Here is a 15,102-nt window from a genome sequence, read left to right on the forward strand (position 1 = left end):
GTAACTGATTACTCTTACATTCAGGTAATTGAGTTAGTAACGCAATTACTTTTTGGGAGAAGTAATTTGTAACTATAATTAATTACTTTTTTTCAGTAAGATTAACAACACTGGTGAGTATGCAGGGATATAATATCAAAAGAAAAACATTGTTGTTGTTTTTTGGAACCCCCCGTCCCCCCCCAAAAAAACAAAAACAAAAAAAACCCAAAAACAACAGTATCAGTACAGTATCGGCATTGTCCATTACTACCATTACCTCCTATTCTGACAACCATTGGTGTTTTCGTCAACGATGACTATAACGAAAATATTTCGTCAACAAAGAACTTTTTCATGACAATGACGAGACGATAAACTTAAAACCTGTTTTGGGAGACTAAAACATCACGAAACTAATGCCAGTTTTCGACTGACGAGACAACAACGAGACAAAAATGCACAAAAGTTTCCGTCAAATGTTCACAAGGTGTGACGTTTTATGTATTCTTAGCTTGCATCATAGCAGCGCCTGGTTGTGTCACTCACTAAATGTAATTCATAGCGTTAGCATAGCATTCACATTTGATTTAGCATCCAGCTAATGCTGACGGCAAGCGTCCTTTTAAACCATGGGTGTCCAAACCTGTCCTCAAGGGCCGCTGTGGGTCCTGGTTTTTGTTCCTACAAACCGAGCACAGAGAGTTTAACCAACGACGTTTGTGCTAAAACAAGCAGCACCTGACTGCAATCAACTGATTACACTTGTGAGACACCAGATTGGTGAAAAGATGTCGTCTTCTTGTGTAGGAATGAAATCCAGTACCCACTGCGGCCCTATGTGGAATAGTTTGGACACCACTGTTTTAAACTTTCGAAGAACTTTTTTTTACATCCCTTTTGTAGCGTCCACGTAGGTATAATTAATTGAATTAATTGTCCTTGTAGACACTAAAATATGTCAATGTGAATGAAACCTTTATTTACTTATTTTTGGAATAACACTTTTTACAGACGAAAATATTTTTAGTAAACGTCAACTAAAACTAGGCGAAATTAGTCTCGAGTTTTCTTCAACAAAAACTAGACGACAACCATCACATTTGGAGATGACTAAAATATGACTAAGACTGATTAAGCATTATCATCCAAAAGACTAAAACAAAATTTAAATGGGCTGCAAAAAACTACACCGCTGACAACCAACTCAGAATCAGTAGTCAATAAAATCTATCGCTGCAACACTAGCCAAGGCACACTTATGCAACTGATTGTTGCTAAGCAGAATTCTTAGGCTGGCCACATCTGTGCCCCGCTTGCCAAAAACCAGCCATACCCATCAAACTGTTTCAACATATGTTAGTGCAACTCTGTTTGAACTATAAAACCTAGTTCAGATTAAAAAAACATCCCAACAGTGCGTGTATTTTTCCACAGCTGTTGCTAGGAAGAATTCATATTTGCAAATGCCAGCCACATTAACGCCACTTTTTAAATGACAAAAAAAAAACCTAGGCACAAATCACAGCACTGTATTCCCAACAACAATTAAGATACGTTTTGTTTTTTATCTCACAGTTCATTGGCGGGCCTGCAGAAACCCGACAATTTGTATCCAAGCCGGTCAAAAGTCAATAATCCATAATTTGCCACTCTTAAAATTCAGTTGAATGAAAAAGATTTTAAGATGCTGAAAACCCGAGCACACAAGGGTCCCCTGCTGTAACCCGGGTGGAAGCCGCAACGCTAAATGGAGCGTACGCTTCAGTGGTCATGTGTGTCAATGCCGCCTGGCCCCTTGCGCTCCATACACACATGGACACGGCAAAACATGTACACAACCCAAGATATGCTTACCAATGCAATCCTTTTACAACAACTGAATGCGCATTTTCACACACAGTTTCTTTTTCATGAGCTATTTGTCATACTGTTTGAATTGCAGGGGAGCTAGAGCTTATCCGAGCTAATTTTTTTAACCGTTGTAGGGCACTCATTTAACACATTGGCTGCTATTGACAGCGCGAGATGTCCCATCCATTTAGTGATCCCTTGTTTTTTGCGGTTAAGTGAAAGTAAATGTAGCACCCCCCTTGTGTTTTTTTTGGGGTTCAAAGTTTTCATTCAGATTTAGCATTGGAAAGAGATACATATAAGACATGTTTTTTCACAGTTTTTACCCAAAGTATAATAATAATAAAAAAATCTTTTATGTATACATATTTTAATAAATGTTTTTTAAGCACTTCAAATGTAATAATTATAATAGGTTATAAACATGTTACTCTCCCACCGAAATATTTTTAAACAAAAGTAGAAAAATGCTTGTCTTTATTAAATGCTTCATTGAGTGAGTCCACTCAAATCTGCTAAAGCTAGTCACTTTCAGACAATGAGTTGCCACAGCAGCTGTTTAACAAGCTAAACGATGATTGACACATGCGGTGCTTTCAAGTTTCTGTTTCCAAGCATCTCTGCCGTGATCAAACTTTAACGTCTGTCAATCATCGTTAACTTTAATAAGCAACTCTAGTGCACCTCCAGACCAAGGGGCCGTTTACATGGTGACTCTCCGAGAATACGAAAAATTTCAAATTTGCATTTGCGTCTCCATTTGAACAATGTCGCAATTCCGCATGGAAAGGATGTAGTATTCATGCCAGGCCCTAAGGGGCAGTGCAGATTTACAGGGCGACAGAGAATGATGCACTTTGACCCCACCAAGCTCCCTCAGCTCGGAAAAAAATATGCCCGCCCACTCGAAGCAATGTCATTTTTCTTTTGTTCAAAAAGGCACAAAAATTGAAACGTTCAACATATTTAATTTAAAAATATTATCAAAACAGTAAATTAAAGCCGACATTCCGCCATATTTGCTGTTTTTAATGTTTAGTAGCACCGCTGCGCACGCCCAATGTGACATGTACGAGTGCTGATGTTACGGCGCGGTCTCGCGCCGCAGGAGCCTTTGATATGCATGCCAAGGAAGCCCCCTTCAACCCCCCGCAATCGGATTCTTCCACTTTGGAGGCAGGATTCAGAATTTTTCGTCTTCGCCGACACCATATGCACGCGAGGCGAGTCCGCTACTCAGTCATTGCGTCTTTGTGTCGCAGATTCACAATGTAAACTGCCCCCATAGCAGCAGGAGGGAGAGGGAGACTACGTGATCGGATCAAGAGTGCTCATCTGTATTTATTTATCTATTTTTCAAATGAAAAAAAATCCGCGATGGACTGAGGGCTCGAAGTTTGAAGCGTAACGTAGCGAGGGATCACTGTACTATGAAAAAAAAATTCAACTTTAGGGTGTCACTTGAGGCCTTAACCAGAGTGTATTTATTTTCATTCATTTTAATTTAATTAATATAGTTTTTGTTAGTATTGTATTAATTTATGTATTTATTTTCAATGATAAAAAGTATTAAAAATATAATTATGATGACTAATTTTTTAATGACCAAAAACAGTCAGTTTTAGTTTTTAATCAACATTGTATTTATTTATAAATTTATTAATACCATGATGATTAATAATAACAATTGCTAATATTTTTTTTCTAATGACCAACAACAGACTTACCCTGTTAAAAGATAGATATTAAGTGTCCTAATAAAACACTTATTTAGTTGTGATTAACATTGTAATACTTTATAAATGTGTTTATATAAATACAAATAATAAAAGAGAAACGTATATCTACTGTATATATTTTTTTAATTAGCAAAATACTCCCCTTGCAGGAGTCAAAGGGTCAAAGGTCTTAACTGTCAACTTCTGAATAGCTGTCCACTGTACTGAACGCCGTCTCTGAGAGCGTTAAAGTGTAAGAGAAGAAATTTAATATTCTGTATGCCTTCTCTTCACGAACGCTGAATCTCAGAACTATTTTCTAGCCACTGTCCTTCTCATATAATCTATCAAAGTCACCCCACCCTCGAACAGTCCCCCCCAGTGACCGTTTTTCCGCCCAGCTATGCCTTAATCGGGCTAATTAATTTAGGTGAGCTTTTCAACTAAATGACAATATCCACACTAATTTGTCCATTTGCATAGTTAATTAAGTCATTAGCTGAAAAACGCGCTGATTGCCAACAAGCGCGCCGCGTTCGCCATCTGTTCCCGTGAGGAGGCCCGTCAACCTTCCTCTGGACCCCCCGCCCGCCCACTGCCAAAAACTCCTCAGATGACAACAGCTGGTGGCTAGTGCGAGACTTGTCGGCGTGTTAATTGCGCGCTAATTACCGCTGCCTACTTGACTACTCATCTCGTTAAGAGTTAGCCTCGGTGCTAGTAGCGGCACGGCGCCCCGAGCTTTTGAATGAGCCCACGCCATTTCCAAGTACTTGGTCACTAGCATATTTTTATGGTGATTATCTTTAATTGTTTTAAACCTTTTACACAAGTGGGAATAAGATGATAATCATAGCACAGAAAGCGAAACATATAGAAAGGTATTGAAATAATACTAAAAAGCATGTATTCTTTATCCCCTGTGAAGTACAAGACATATTAAGAAACTAAATATAGGCTATATTTTTTTCTTTTAGTACTAAATTTCTGCATACTCACTTGAATGTAAAGTTCAAGTAAAATGGGTTGGTCACATACTGCTTAAGTCATTGGCTGCCATTGACGGCACTAAACGTCCAATCCATTCATAGCTGGAGATGGCAGTGACTAAACGAACCACTTCAAATGGATTGGAAATCTACTAGTGATGAACTCCACATGAATGGATGTCTATTAGTGCTGCAACGATTAATCGATCAACTCAAGTAATTCGATTAGAAAAAAAAATTCAAATTAGATTTTGCTGCTTCGCGTAGTCGTTTAATTAAAGTGGCGTTGTAATGGTTTGTTTTGAAAGTGTTTACATTTAGTTATATTGACTTGGGTGGATACATTGCCCTCTAGTCGCAACAGTGAATATGACATAACTAATTTCACATGGCTGAATCCAGCTGGTCACTGTTAAGACCAACATAAGCACAGTTTTTGTTTGAGCTAATGTTTTTTTTTTTAATGCATTCATTAGTTTATTGGTATATTTAGATGTTTTTTGTGAGAATATGTGTTCAAACCATTTGTTAAGAGCATTGTAGAAAAAAAAAAAAGCATTTTATAGCATTTAAGCTAGTGGACTTTTGCTATTTAAGTTAGCAAATTGTTATTTTGTTGTAGTTGGATCCTCATTTATTTATTCATTTTTGATACCGTTTGAGGCTCAGCTCACGTATTTTGATTTTTTAATGTTCCTTATCCGATTACTCGATTATTCGAATGAACTAGTTAATCAGTTAATCGACTACTAAAATAATCAATAGCTGCAGCCCTAATGTCGATCATCGTCTTGTGCGTAGATGACAGCCACCTTGTGACAGGCGAAAAGTGGTTATTCCTTAGTTCTGCCCCAATATCGACGACACAATTTAAAGTGCTGTATCGGGTTCGGCAACACTTGTTTGTATATTAGTGCCCCCAGGTGGCCGAGTCCAGCACAATTGTAGGAGCAACACAGTGAAATGAAGCAAAAACAAAGAAAACATCAGGTTCTTTACATTCTAGTTATTTTTCCACCACCAAACTTCACTGTTTTCTGAGTGAATCTCGTATCCATGCAGGCTCCAGTAGGTCTCCTGCAATATTTGCGGCGACTGTGGTTCTCTCTCAGATCTCTCAGGGTGCAGACAATTAAAAAAAAACGTGTGGCATTTGCCAAGGCCCACAGCCTGTCAAAGGGATGGATGCTGGAAAAGTGGCAAAAGATGGATTTTTCAGATGAATCTTCAACTGAATTACACCACAGTCGCCGCAAATATTGCAGGAGACATACTGGAGCCCGCATGGATCTGAGATTCACTCAGAAAACAGTGAAGTTTGGTGGTGGCAAAATCATGGTCTGGGGTTACATCCAGTATGTGGATGTGCGAGAGACCTGCAGGGTGGAAGGCAACAGAAATAGTCTGAAACATCAACAAATCTTAGCTGCCTCTTACATTCCTAACCATAAAAAGGGACACATTTTGGGCCGGATGGTGCTCCATCGCATACTTCAATCTCTACCTCAAAGTTCCTCAAGGCAAAGATGATCAAGATCCTCCAGGACTGGCCAGCCCAGTCACCAGACATGAACATCATTGAGCGTGTGTGGGTAGGGATGAAAGAGGAAGCATGGAAGACGAAACCCAAGAATGTTGATGAACTCTGGGAGGCATGCAAGACTGCTTTCTTTCATGTTCCTGATGACTTTATCAATAAATTGTATGAATCCTTGCTGAAGCCCATGGAAGTCATACAAAATATTACATTTGGATCACACAGCACCACTACTTAATTCGCTTATGTTATGTAACATATTTTTGTATTTGACATTTTTTGTTCAATTTTCACACTACTTTCACACTACAAAACTTTTTTCTTGCCAAAATTGGACCTTTATGTCTTCATTAAATCATATATTTGTTTCACTGAAAAAAGATTTATTTTTGTACATTCAACATCATTTGGGAGGGTCTTAGCTTTCATATGAGACATTTCTGAAACCAATTGAATAATTAAAATTCAGGTTATTAGTAGGGTTATTCCGATCATGTTTTTTTTTGCTCCCGATCCGATCCCGATCGTTTTAGCTTGAGTATCTGCCGATCCCGATATATCCCGATCCGATTGCTTTTTTTTGCTCCCAATTCAATTCCAATCATTCCCGATAATTTTTCCCGATCATATACATTTTGGCAATGCATTAAGAAAAAAATGAATAAAACTCGGACGAATATATACATTCAACATACAGTACATAGGTACTGTATTTTTTGAATTATGACAATAAATCCTCAAGATGGCATTTACATTATTAACATTCTTTCTGTGAGAGGGATCCATAGATAGAAAGACTTGTAATTCTTAAAGGATAAATGTGACCTTGTATATTGTGACTAAATATATTTGTTGAGGTTTCAGTAAATGATACTGTAGCCATTTAACTTCTGCCCAAATGCATGATGGGAAGTGCAACCATGACTGTGTGTAGTGGTACCAATTGATATACTGTATCTTCTCTGTGTTGGGAAATATAATAGGGTGTTAAGAAAAAGATCAACTACCTTTCTTTCCCACATTGCGTCCCATGATATTTCTAATTGTTGAGAGAGGGATTGTAAGGCTCTAGCCAATTTAAAAAAAAAAGCTTTACAGGCTGCCAAAATTCTCTCTACTCATTTAACGTTGCCTTTTAACTCTATGTATACGTAAAACGGTGCCATTATAGATTGAATGCGAAAATGCGTGAGTGGGTAGTGCAGCGCATGCATTAATTGCGTTAAATAATTAAAAGTTATTACCGCCGTTAATGCGATAAATTTGATAGCCCTAGTTTAAGCCAAAACTAAAGACTCTGGATGAGTGTAAGACATTTTGTCCGTAACGTTAAATACAATTAGAAAACGATTTAAGTAAAAAAAAAAAAAAAAATTAAAAAAAGGCATGTACGATATTTTTTTGCCGATTCCGATACTTTGAAAATGATGTGATCGGACCCGATCGATCGGGACGCCAATCAATTGGGACATCTCTATATATTAGCAATTGTTTCTATAAAATGGATAGGCGGCAAGACTTTTGTCAGGGACTGTACATAAAAAAGTCAATTGTTTGAACAAAAAACATCATTACATCAGCAGTTACTTACAATGTTATTCATTACTGAAGTATTTTTTTCTGAAAATACTTTTTAACTTGTATTTGAGTACATTTTTTGGATGACTACTTTTACTTTTACTTGAATAATACTTTGAAGTAACGCTACTCTTACTTACTTGGCTACACTACCCACCTCAGTGTGTTTGGCCGCTGTTTTATTCTGGTTTTACCCGAATTATAAAATTTAATGTGGCGTTTCAGTAGTGCTTGGAAAGGATCAGGGGATTTACATGGAAAATGGAATTCTACTTACAGAATTTTCACGTTGCGAGACTACTTCCTGAACCAATGAATTTCGCAATTAGAGCAGTGCTTCTCAATTATTTTCTGTCACGCCCCCCCCAAACTCTCTGCCGCCACTGTAAATAGTATCATTTGTCTGCAGAATTACTATTATAAATACGCATGTGCCTAACATTGTGTCCTTTTTTTCTAATAAAGAAAAAAAGTAACATAGATCAACTTATAATAAAGTATAACTTTATTAACATTGATTTGTTTGTAACAGAGAAGACTTGACGTGCATCAATTTGCCTGAATTAAAAAAAAAAAAAATCACATCCAAACTAAAAAATACACTCAAGGTACATTTTTGACCATTTGATACAGAAAAATAAAATGTAATAAAATCAGTAAATAATAACAAATTAAAATTGATTAGAAACATTCACTCATGAGGACAATGTGCCAAAAAATTTGACCGAAAAAACAAATCTGAATAAAAGAAGAAAAAAAAAAGTGTCCTTGGACAGGACAGTTTTTATTTTTGCTGCTCACAGTATTTACCTCCTTTGCAATGGTGTGGAGTTATTTTGCAATTAGCATGCTAACTATGCTCACTGGCTTACTGATATAACACTGACAAAGCAGGACGATTGTTGGCAATATTCGGCACGTTTTCACTGAAAAAATCACGCGGCTTAACAATGAGATTGGGGTCTAATGTCTTTAAGTGGCGTCTTAATTGATTTGGCTTCTGGCTGTCTGCTATAATTATTTTTAGACACAGTAAACAGTGGTCTTTCATCATCACCTACTGTATTAAAAGTCAAAGCTAAAAGGCAAACGGCACGAAAAAAGCGCATTCACGGCGGCCGAGGTAGAACCGTAGGTGAGGGTGGTCGTCGTGACGATCCCAAGCCGAAAATGGCACTTCTCGGGCGGCGACGTGAGAACCGGACAAGACAGTGGGTCGCTGCATGAGTGAGTCTGGTCGGAAAACGGCTTTCGAAAACGGCGGTGGCACACTGCTCTTCATATCTGTTGTCTGTGTGTGCTGAGTGCTCTTCCTTAGTTCAAAAATACTGCGCGCACTCTGAAAATAAGAGCGCCACTGCCACCTACTGAGTGGATGTGCAAGTACACTTTATTCCAGTACGGCCAAAAAAAAAAAAAAAAAAAAACATGTTCCCCGAGGTCACATGCGCCCCCCCCCTGGCATCGCTCTGCGCCACCGCAGGGGGGCGCGCCCCACTATTTGAGAAGTACTGAATTAGAGGTACAACTGCATGATCAAACCCATTTTGGCCACTAGAGATCACTGTTGTACACTGTAGGCACCTTTCCTTTAACACACACATACACACACCATCTCTCCTCCAGCGGCTGCTCACCACCCCATACCCACCCCCTTCACCATCACCACCACCACCACCACCAGCAGAACCCCCACCCTCTTCCCCTGGCGAGGGTCCATTGCTTGTTGTCATTGGGCTCACGTAGGCTCGCGTTCAGGCACACACACGCACGCACACACGCACACACCAAAAAGCCCAACAACTTCTCAGACAAAGACAGCAGGCGTGCAACATATGTATCCAGCGTGTTCGCATCCTCGCTGCCAGTGTTCAAGAGGCGTGTGAACGCATGTGTGCTGTGGTGGGTATGTGAGGCAGTAGATGGGATGAGGGGGGTACACATAGGCAATAATGAGAGCTGGCACCAATCCAGACTGCCTGTTTGAGAGAAAACAATTGCACGCTTGGTGTGTATGTATGTGTGTATGAGTGGGAGAGAGCGACGAGGGCAACAAATGCGAGAAGATGACGAGACAGCAAAGCGTGGCACAGACAGACACGGCAGCGAAAGCAAACGAGGACACACTGTGTGGGAGACAGACGGAATACGTTTGGGTTTTTTTTTTCTCTCCACCCTCATACAGCGAGCACCATGAGAGAGAAAAAAAGAGAAAGGGAAAAAAGTGAAACAAAGATTTGTTTTGGAGGTTCAACTTTGCCGAGAAAAGTTTTCAGTGAGTCTATATTTAGTCGACTGTGAGTTGGGAACGCAGAGTGCGGAACGTGTGACCTGTTTCACACATCAGTTGAGGATACCCGAGTCCAATTGGGGCTTAGTTGGACAAGTGCAGGGGTGTCTAAACTTTTTATCCGCTTGCAGAAAAATGGAAGGATACAAGGGCCAAGTCGAAAACTTTCATTTGTTATACACTACGATATACAATATATCATCTTATTGTTCATCACTAATATGAATGCATACTGTATATGCAAAACTGGCAAGATCTTTCAAAGTTACTCTGAACCATTATAATGGCCCATATTTTTTTGGTCCCAGCCCTCACACTTCAAATGGATTGGACGTCTATTGCCGTCGAGGTCAGAGAGTGATGCACTGTTACTGTTTTGTGGCTACCAATACAGATTCCGACACCTGGCTGTGTAGTATAGGCCAATGTCGATACTGTACTAGTACTATACTACAGTGCCTTGCAAAAGTATTCGGCCCCCTTGAACCTTGCAACATTTTGCCACATTTCAGGCTTCAAACATAAAGATATAAAATTTTAATTTTTTGTCAAGAATCAACAACAAGTGGGACAAAATCGTGAAGTGGAACAAAATTTATTGGATAATTTAAACTTTTTTAACAAATAAAAAACTGAAAAGTGGGGCGTGCAATATTATTCGGCCCCCTTGCGTTAATACTTTGTAGCGCCACCTTTTGCTCCAATTACAGCTGCAAGTCGCTTGGGGTATGTTTCTATCAGTTTTGCACATCGAGAGACTGACATTCTTGCCCATTCTTCCTTGCAAAACAGCTCGAGCTCAGTGAGGTTGGATGGAGAGTGTTTGTGAACAGCAGTCTTCAGCTCTTTCCACAGATTCTCGATTGGATTCAGGTCTGGACTTTGACTTGGCCATTCTAACACCTGGATACGTTTATTTTTGAACCATTCCATTGTAGATTTGGCTTTATGTTTTGGATCATTGTCCTGTTGGAAGATAAATCTCCGTCCCAGTCTCAGGTCTTGTGCAGATACCAACAGGTTTTCTTCCAGAATGTTCCTGTATTTGGCTGCATCCATCTTCCCGTCAATTTTAACCATCTTCCCTGTCCCTGCTGAAGAAAAGCAGGCCCAAACCATGATGCTGCCACCACCATGTTTGACAGTGGGGATGGTGTGTTCAGGGTGATGAGCCGTGTTGCTTTTACGCCAAACATATCGTTTTGCATTGTGGCCAAAAAGTTCAATTTTGGTTTCATCTGACCAGAGCACCTTCTTCCACATGTTTGGTGTGTCTCCCAGGTGGCTTGTGGCAAACTTTAAACGAGACTTTTTAAGGATATCTTTGAGAAATGGCTTTCTTCTTGCCACTCTTCCATAAAGGCCAGATTTGTGCAGTGTACGACTGATTGTTGTCCTATGGACAGACTCTCCCACCTCAGCTGTAGATCTCTGCAGTTCATCCAGAGTGATCATGGGCCTCTTGGCTGCATCTCTGATCAGTTTTCTCCTTGTTTGAGAAGAAAGTTTGGAAGGACGGCCGGGTCTTGGTAGATTTGCAGTGGTCTGATGCTCCTTCTATTTCAATATGATGGCTTGCACAGTGCTCCTTGAGATGTTTAAAGCTTGGGAAATCTTTTTCTATCCAAATCCGGCTGTAAACTTCTCCACAACAGTATCTCGGACCTGCCTGGTGTGTTCCTTGGTTTTCATAATGCTCTCTGCACTTTAAACAGAACCCTGAGACTATCACAGAGCAGGTGCATTTATACGGAGACTTGATTACACACCGTTGGATTCTATTTATCATCATTGGTCATTTAGGACAACATTGGATCATTCAGAGATCCTCACTGAACTTCTGGAGTGAGTTTGCTGCACTGAAAGTAAAGGGGCCGAATAATATTGCACGCCCCACTTTTCAGTTTTTTATTTGTTAAAAAAGTTTAAATTATCCAATAAATGTTGTTCCACTTCACGATTGTGTCCCACTTGTTGTTGATTCTTGAAAAAAAAATTAAATTTCATATCTTTATGTTTGAAGCCTGAAATGTGGCGAAAGGTTGCAAGATTCAAGGGGGCCGAATTCTTTTGCAAGGCACTGTATTTAATAGAAATAAAAAATATTGGTATATATTGGCAGATAGGTTGTTGTTCTGCCTTTGGCAATATGTGTTAAAGCAGGGGTCCCCAAACTTTTTCCTGTGAGGGCCACATAACTTTTCCCTTCTCTGATGAGGGGCCGGGGTCAGTTTGTAACAGAAAAAGTGTGACGATTGCAGAAGTGCATCAATGTAAAAAAAATATTGTTTTTCAGAAAGCCACAATCAAATAACCCTTTTTGGATTCTTCACGGAATGAAAATAAATAAAATAAAAATAATAATATAATATAATAATAATAATAATAATAATTAATAATAAAAACACTATTAATTAAATAGATAACGACCAAATAACCCTCTCTGAATTCTTCAAGGAAAAGGCCAGGAAATAAATAACACGATTGAGAAAAAAAAAATTCAAAATGGCCGGACCAAATGTGGAGGCAGGCCGCAGTTTGGGGACTGCTGGGTTAATTATGGTGTATTATTTACCATTACATTGAAATGCATGCCTTTTAGTTTTTGTGGCGCTTACATGCTCAAGTGGGGGCGCCCTTGCGCTTCCTCACGCGAAGAAGAACGCGCTCACGTGAAGAAGAGCGCGCTTACACCCGAAGAAGAAATGCCGCATTCAAGCGAGTGAGCGAGTTAGTGAGAGAGGGAAACACTTCTACGAGCCTACGTTCTTTGTTAATGATAATATCTACAGAGGCAACGCCTGTATGTATCATCTTTTGTGTTGTTATTGTTGTGTTTCCACTCGCGATCGGACACTTAAATCCAGTTGTGTAGTGGTTTGAACGATGTGCTAATGCTAGCGAACGAATGCTAACCATTTATTACTGTTATTAGCAGCTAATCATCGCTGATTTACGTTGATGCAAACCTGTTTGTTATTGGGGACGAAATGGATTTGTTTAATTTCTATTCTTAGTTTCACTCTTCAAGTGATGGTTGAATAAAGTCAGCAAATTATACCAACGTCCTCTGCATCGTCATTTGGGAGTTTAGCTAGCTGTATAGCCAGGAATGAGCCTTAGCCTCTCTGTGAGGACAGCGCAGTCGTATTCCCTCCCGATGCAGTTATCTCCACCTTGCCATGACTGCAAGTCGCTTTGTTGTAATTTTTCTTCGTGAAGTGTAGACACACTTTCGAGCGTTTGAACCTACGTGCTGTCATTGTTATGTCTATGGCTGCAATGCTTGTGCTTACCCGTCGTAACCTTTCATTTTCACACTCTTTCCTGGTGAAGTGTAGTCAAACTTTGGAGCGAGTGGTTCTTGGCGCCATGCTAGTTTGATGCGTCTGGACAACAAGACACGTCACGACGCAATATGCGTCTTTAGGAATCGTTAAAGGGATCGTTAAGGCTTTTTCATTGTGATGTCTCGGCCTCGAAACACTCGGAACCGGTTCTGAATTGGAATCGGATTTCGATTCCCATCCCTAATCATAAGACTGTCATAAGACCAAATGAACCACCATGAAGTTTGAACTGATTGACTGCAAAGCTCCTTTGCTTCAAGAAGTTTCATTTGGCCATCACTGCTCCCTTGGGGGAGATGGTCAACCTCTGCTGCCACCTATTGTCAACACTGTTTTTGTCCAACATGCCTCCTAGCATGCATTGCAGCACTACAGATGTAAATAGCAATCAAAATGCATGTTCTGTGCTAATTATGTCTTCAATTTCTGTTCCAGTTGTTTTATTAATTGCTAGTTATGGTATCTCGTAAAACTTAATTTGACAGTAGCGCTATAAAACTGTCATAAGACCATCATAATTATGACATGACACTGCCATCAGCATTAATGAATGCTTCTGACGGATGACATCGTGTTGTCCGGCAAATTATCTCACTTTTGAATGGATGTAAAAGATCCAAACAGGACATAAATGGCGTTAGTGACATAATTTGCCGGATGACACCTAATGGCATCTGTTATTGGCATTCATTAATTCCCATGATAGTGTCATAATTATGACGGTCTTATGACAGTGTTATGACGCTGCTGTCAAATAAAGTGTTACCTTTTAACCCAAATAAATCAACAAATACGCCGCACTGGACTATAAGCCGAAGGATTTAAAATGAAGGAAAAAAGTAGCGGTTTATAGTCTGAAAATTACAGTACGTCATTGTAGTTCCAGCACTGATTCTCTAATGGCAGCCAATGAGTTAACACATTGCCGAGAAGCGAATGAGTTAACACATTGCCGAGAATTGTTTGAAACAGAATGCAAATATATGTGATAATAACAACCTGACTAATAAAGGTGGGAATCTTTGGGCACCTAACGATTCGATTACGATTCAGAGGCTACAATTCGATTATAAATCGATTATTGATGACCCCCCCCCCCCCCCCCGCTATTAGCTGCTAATGTTTTGTACATTAGTTACAAAAACTGTACAAAATAAATAAAAAAAAGCCTCGCAGGCTTAAATAAACGACTATTTCAGTATCAAGTTAACAGTTAAAAACAATAAATAATATACTTAAAGCTTTAAACTGTATTCAATTAATTTAATGTTGTCAATCAACCATTAAAGTTGTTAAAATTGCTCCTCTTATTCCATAATTTCCCTCTTGTCTACTTTCGACATGTGAAAGTTTTAAAACTATTTTAAAGATAGATTCAAGTCAATATTTTAACGATTTAGGAGTATTTTAGATAAAAAGTTTTTAGGTTCGCTTGGAAGGTTCGCTACAACAGCCTTGCAGGGAAGTCTACTGCTTTAAGATGGCGGGCGTTAGATGGCGGCCGTTTACTAACGCCCACATCTAGCTTTCTCTACATGTGCTGCTATCGCCACCGAGTCTGTAATACATCTAGTCCTATATAAATATGATATCTACCTTAACATTATGTATTGTGGACGTACTTTGTAGCAGCTTTCGGCAGCAGTCAGGTATGTTGTTGTTTTTTTAATCTCGCGGCATGAGTTGAGCTAGAGCCGTGAGTTGAGCATTGGCATTACCCGAGGGACCGGGTAATGACAAGCATGATGTTTAGCTACTTTCGCTCCGTTCCGTGTGTTTTACTTCCGCTTCACTTGACATATTTCAA

At 39.4% G+C, this 15,102-nt stretch overlaps 1 protein-coding gene across 4 annotated transcripts in view; it reads right to left on the reverse strand.

Annotated features, from left to right (window-relative positions):
• The window catches only part of ldb2a (LIM domain binding 2a), a 205,154-nt gene that overhangs the window by 11,549 nt on the left and 178,503 nt on the right, over positions 1–15,102 (reverse strand). The gene's annotated exons all lie outside the window — the stretch shown is intronic.

This window comes from Corythoichthys intestinalis, chromosome 11 (assembly GCF_030265065.1).
Source record: "Corythoichthys intestinalis isolate RoL2023-P3 chromosome 11, ASM3026506v1, whole genome shotgun sequence".
NCBI classification, from domain to species: domain Eukaryota; kingdom Metazoa; phylum Chordata; class Actinopteri; order Syngnathiformes; family Syngnathidae; genus Corythoichthys; species Corythoichthys intestinalis.